Consider the following 6,000-nt stretch of genomic DNA (forward strand, 5'->3'; position numbering starts at 1 on the left):
CAAAGGCTTCAGACCAGTGACAAACACAGAAAATGATCATAAATCAGTGGCATGAATCAGTGGGCGTTTAGAAGTAACATTATTCCTATGTGAACGGAGCTTCAGTGATTAATCTTCCTCCTCGCCTGCACATGAATGGGGAAATAATGAGGTACTGAAGGAGGTAAGTTAAATTTGTGCAGGCAGTGAGTATGTTGAGAGATTCTACGTAATGTGGGAGTGCTCCTCAACCTTAAAATATTCAATTGCTCCACTGAAAATTATGTTTTGGTTGTGCTAGACAAGTGAAGTACGTGTGTCCGCATTTCTCCCCCCGACTGCATTAACCCCGCGCAGCCTCCTCATCCTCCTCCTGCCTTGTTCCGCTTCTCATCATCTTTGGCCATGTGGAGCCGAGCTGTAAATTTCCCCTCAAAGCTCCTTGGTCATGACTGACATGATCATAGTCGAGGCTCCAACATACTTAAAGGGCTCTTGTGATTTTACCGCCCGTCAGCGGTTATCATTATCATCATCAGCCAGCAGATCTGTGCTTTAGTCCCATCTCCACTTGAGCTTTGTGGCCGACACTGACGTCTCTAAAACAAGTGTGTGTGTGTGTGTGTGTGTGTGTGTGTGTGTGTGTGTGTGTGTTCAATGGTTCACTGAGTAATTTCCAAAACATGATTGTAAAAATGTACATTACCTCCTGAAAAAAACAAACCAGAGAACGTTCCCTTAACACTCTGGGAGACATTATCCTCATTTATTTTGTAATAATTTGAGATTGAGATTTGCATTTTACTGCACCGTGTCTTACTGTGCCTCGAGGAACAATATAGAAATGCTAATCCCTGCAAATATCTTCTTCTGTCTTTGCTGTGTGTTGTACTGTGCATGCTCGCGCGTGCGCGTGCAGAATCCAAAGATTAGCAATTACAAACAGATCCTCTAATCACGCCACTTCAGATGCAGAAGGGCGGCGTATCTATCTGTACCTCCCGGGGGGAAAAAAAGATAACACCTTCTCCTGCAACGAAATCTGCTCTGCCTGACACATTCCTGATAAATCTGATGCAGCCATTTGCAGTGAGAACGGGGGCCTCTCTCTTTCTCTCCGCCCGTATGTCTCAGCAGATGAAGACTGGCTGAGAAAAGTCATTTACTTGTGGTCACACTCGTGACTGCGGGGAGTCATTGCATTATGAGGCGTGTGGCGCGCAGACTGAGAGATGGCGGGGGTGGGGGCAGCAAGGAGCTGTAGATGACTGTGCATTACATCAAATGTTCAGGTGCGGTCAAAAACTCACATATGTGATGTGTAGAAGAGGGGACAACAGACAGAGCGGAGGGTCGGGGGAAATTATCTTCAGAGTGAATGACAGCTTTAAACCTTGACCTGGACGATATCCAGTCGTTAAACCCAGGGCACGGCCTCTGACATTGGCTGGTCGAAGACCATGAAAAGATTAAGTTACAAATGAACGCAATGTCGTGGCTCTATCTAATTGGCAAGTCTTCTTTCTTACCCTGTGCTCACACATTTTATCACCTCAGTATTATTTATTTTTTTGCATGCAGAACCCAGTCGGTTTGTTCCTTATATATACATCTTGTCTGGAGAGGTGCCACCAATCACCACCACACTTGAGCACATAAGATGCATCATAAAAATCCTTATGCACAGGGGACACCAGCCAAATCCTTCTCCATGGCACAAACCATTTGTTGCCTTTCTGTTCAGGGGGGGGGGGGGGGGGGGGGGGGGGGCAGATAAACAACGTAAAAAACAACAACGCACTTAGCAGACCTGGTCTCTGTTGAGTCGCTCCCACGTGATTTTCTGGAGGATGGGTCGCATGAGCTCCTGGAAAAGGGTTTAATGATGTTGGAATTGTCTGAGATCTGTAGGTCTGGATGTTACGTTGCCAATGACACACTATGCACTGCGTGGCCACTGGCTGAGAGGGGGGGGGGGGGATAAAGAGGGGGAGAGAGAGAATATTGTGTTTTTGGATGAGGCTGCCTTGTGTCTCCTTGTGCACGGCACAACAACAAAATAGATTGAAACCATTAAGAGAAACTTATCTCTGAAATAAATGTGTGGCCCCATGGAAATGTTTTTCCTGGTGTCGTTTCTGAATTTCTAATGATGTGCCACAAACAATGCATTGATATCAGTTTTAGTGGCAGTGCTGTTGTGGTGGGCTGGAGGGGGGGGGCGCAGACAGCTGCCAGACCCTTCTCTGTGGGGCTGGGGGGGTGATGGGGTGGAGGGGGGGACGTTTCATCCCAAGGTTAAGTTAGCCTCTGCTCAACAGTCTGGTCCACTGGCTGCGGGACGGATGCGTGGATGTCCAGCGCGCCGGGTCACGGTGCGCGAGGCAGGACTCTTGAAGGTGGAGGTGCGTCGTTTAGTAACTGCTCCTTAACGCAATGTAACAATTAGAGCCGGAGCCGCCTCCGCCGCGCTGTCGCATTGTGCACCCCCCTTTTTTATTTTTTTTTGGTCCAAGCAGTCCAGAGAAGCGGAGTCAAGCCAAGTGAAAAGCACTATTTAACAAGCAGCGCCATTGTCTGAACTGCTCTACCGCAAAAATGAAATGAAACATACAAAATTCAATACATTTAATTTAATAAAAAGAAGAAGAAAGAACACAACACAAACACTACTTCATTCACATGGCGAACTGTTCATCATACCAGCCTCCATCCATCCGCCGACCGAGCGACGCATCCTCACAGCAGCGTCCACTCCCGCGCGCGCGCGCGCGCACACACACACGGGAGGGAGAGACCTGTTAAACCATCAATTACACTGCGGTAGCTTCACAAACAGCAGTTGTTGCATGTGAATGAAACGTTGCCGCCGAGCGCATTTGCAACTGTGTGCAGCCAGCGACATGTGCAGTAAACCCTCACAAACCACGAAACACACACACACACACACAATCACCGCAGGTTGATGACAAGCATTTAAGAATAATCATAATCATCATGTCTCACCGGCAGCAGCAGCAGCAGGATACGGCGCGTGTTCTTCCTTCTCTCCCTCTTCTCTCCCTCTTCTCTGTCTCTCTCTCGGTTTCCTCGGAGTTAATGAGGTTCTGACGATTGGTCCGACCGATTCCTCCCTCAGCTCTCACTGTCCACTGGCTTTGGAATATATATATATAAATATATATATAAATGTCTTTTGTAAATCTCTCCAGCGGTGAAATAAGAAGAGGACTCGGCTTCCTCTCGCAATGCTCTGCCCTCTTCAAACTAACCTTCCCGCCCCCTCCTCATACCCATTTCAGATTGGCGCTGGCCAGCAGGGGCAAACCCTGAACCCGAGGGCTGGATGAGAGGCGATCTGTCACATGGACGTCTGCGGGAGGACTCTGCGTTAACCCACCAGCTTGTCAGTGATGCTCTAGACAGCTGGAAGGGACTCCCCCCCCCCCCCCCAATACCACCACCACACCCCCTCCTCCTCCTCCTCCTCCTCCTCCTTTTGCATTATTGCACAGCAGCAGCAGCGAGTGGGCCCACTCATTCAGAGGGGCTCCTCGGCTTGAGCACTGACGCAGGTGCCCAAGGTCCCACCACGGCTGACAGAGATGCCAAAGCCTGTGAGCTGCTGCCGCCGACGGGGTATAGCACTCTCACGTGAGTCATTGCAGCAGTGGGGGAATGGGAGAGGATCCACAACACTCTGTGACCTTGGGGCGGTGTGGTCCCATCAGAGACGTGAGCCCAGAAATATCTGAGAAAAATGAGACGTCTCGTCTTCGTTTCAAAGAGCCCGCTCAAGGTGCCCTTGTTGCGAGTCACCTCTCACCCCCTGCTCACGCAGCAGCAAATAAGCTACAAGACTGTGCTCGCACCGTGCCAACTCCCAGGTGTGTTGGTGCGAGTGTTTCTGCGCGAGCACAGGAGCCGTCTCTGACCCGATTTTTGTTCTCTTGCTATTCCATCCACAAGATCAAATACAATACAACTGGTAAACATTGGATTCAACCTGATACAAATGACCTGTCAGTCAGATGTCAGCTCGAATCTAGATGATATATTAAAGCCCAGTGGATTTGAAAAATTGCTGCCATCAGTCGGCGACATGGATTTAGTGTAAAGTTCAATACGGGAACAGCACTAGCAGAACTTTTGCCAAAGACCCCGCTTGTGAAACGAGCTCTGTTTTCCGAAAAATGTGTTTGCTTACATGTTAGACACGTGTTGCTCACTGTACATGCATTATTCAGCCGAATGGTCCTGAGACAGACATGCGAATCTCCAATAGAGGTCGTCTCTTTAAGCGACGTCGAAGGAAAAAGCATGGCGGTCGCTTCTAATCCTCAAGACTTTACAACGGCGAAAGTATTTCAAGTGGCCTGACACAGCACAACACTGCTAAGTGTTACATGCAGGACTGTAGGATACTCTGATAGTCCTGATGCTCTGGATGCGGCAAACCAAACGAGCACTTAACATCCATGAGTAATACACGAGCAACTTTAGTGGCGCCTCGGATATTGAAGTTATCACATCACCTCGGACCTGAACCATCAGGTGTCAGTGAACGTTCATTTAGTTATTTTCGAGACAGCACTCATTTTAATTTGATTTCCTCTCATATATATTATGGCCGCTTTATTGCACTATTCTGCTGCAACTTCACTTTTGTCAGTGGGACATTGTTTTATACCTGTGAGCACATTATGACGACGAGCCTCCCCTCTGAAAACTAAATGCTTACGGTACAGTACCTGCATATACAGTATATGTACCACCAAGTGATTCAAAAGTTATCCTTTTTAATACATCTGTGAAATAGGAAATTGTGCAACACTGAGCCAACCAATCTTCTTTTTTTTTTTTACTTTAATACAGCAGGCTACTTAAACTTTCATCACCTCACACAGCTTTTCAGAAAGGGCAGAGGGCGGCGGGATTCCTCTCTGTGACGTCCACCCCGAGGTTTCTTAAGTTTCTATGGAAGGGGTTTCCCCCCCTTTTTTCTTGCTGAGGGTCCAAGATTGAGAGAGGGGGGTGGGGGGCACATTTTCATTTATTGTTTTATTGTGAAAGCCCTTTGAGACTGTAATTATAACCCGAGGCTGTAATAAACTTGATTTGCCGTGAGCGCCTGTGGGCGAGGAGAGAGAGAGAGAGAGAGAGAGGTGCGGGCCAGTTCTGCCAAGGAGCCTGCGAGGCTTAAAAGAGACAGTTCTTGGTATCTGACTGTAGTTTTAATCATTTTAGGGGGAAATGATATAGTTTATGCTTGTGCCCATATCTTCAATCCCTCCTGTTGTGAACAATTTAATCTCTTCCTCCATTTATTCTATGTTTAACCTCAGCATGTGAGAAAACCAGTCCTTGCGAATGTGACCGGCGGAGAGCACAAGGGTTTCTATCCATATCACACACTTCTTCCATCCTCACCTTCACCCTACCTTTAGAATGTGTGGCCGAGCACAAGTGGTGAAATGAATTGAGCACAATTTGCCATTTTTCCACATGCTCTGCACTCACCAATGTGCCTCACCTTCACTGTAGCTTCCTTTCAATAACTCCTTTAGCCGGCATAATCACGTCCTCCGGCTAATAATTATAAACTCCGGAAAAAACTGACCGTTTATTTTTTCTAAAAATGGCCGAGACAAATATTGTGAAATGTAAAGAAAAAAGTTCCACTTTTCAACAGACTATTTGAGTAAGCTTTTAGATTTTTTTCTTATTTGATGTAAGGTATCCTAGACCGATATGTTTTTTTCCAGGCCGATACCGATACAGATTATTACTAAACTAAGAGACCAATATTTGTGTTCAAAGGTGTCAAACTTTTGAATAAAACTAACTCTTAACACAAAACATTGCTGAAATGCCTTAAAGCATATGTCTAATTCACAGAACATTTCAACATGACCTGAACCAAAAAGGTGCAGGGAGCTATCAGCAGCATTATTATGAAGGTGAACGAACAAACGTGGATGGGACATTGCTAAAGTCCAGAGAGTAGTGACAGAGCCAAAG

General features: G+C 46.9%; 1 protein-coding gene across 4 annotated transcripts in view; it reads right to left on the reverse strand.

Moving 5' to 3' along the window:
• The window catches only part of gabra3 (gamma-aminobutyric acid type A receptor subunit alpha3), a 79,542-nt gene extending 76,159 nt beyond the window's left edge, over positions 1-3,383 (reverse strand). Inside the window, exon 1 of one of the 4 annotated variants that reach the window (XM_035626803.2) lies at positions 2,986-3,383. The gene's annotated coding sequence lies outside the window, so the exon portion shown is untranslated. The remainder of the gene's footprint in view (positions 1-2,985) is intronic. The other 3 variants (XM_035626804.2, XM_035626805.2, XM_035626806.2) reach the window with 3 other exon arrangements.
• Between the last annotated feature and the right edge of the window lie 2,617 nt (positions 3,384-6,000).

This window comes from Scophthalmus maximus, chromosome 2, assembly GCF_022379125.1.
Source record: "Scophthalmus maximus strain ysfricsl-2021 chromosome 2, ASM2237912v1, whole genome shotgun sequence".
In the NCBI taxonomy this organism is placed as follows: Eukaryota; Metazoa; Chordata; class Actinopteri; order Pleuronectiformes; family Scophthalmidae; genus Scophthalmus; species Scophthalmus maximus.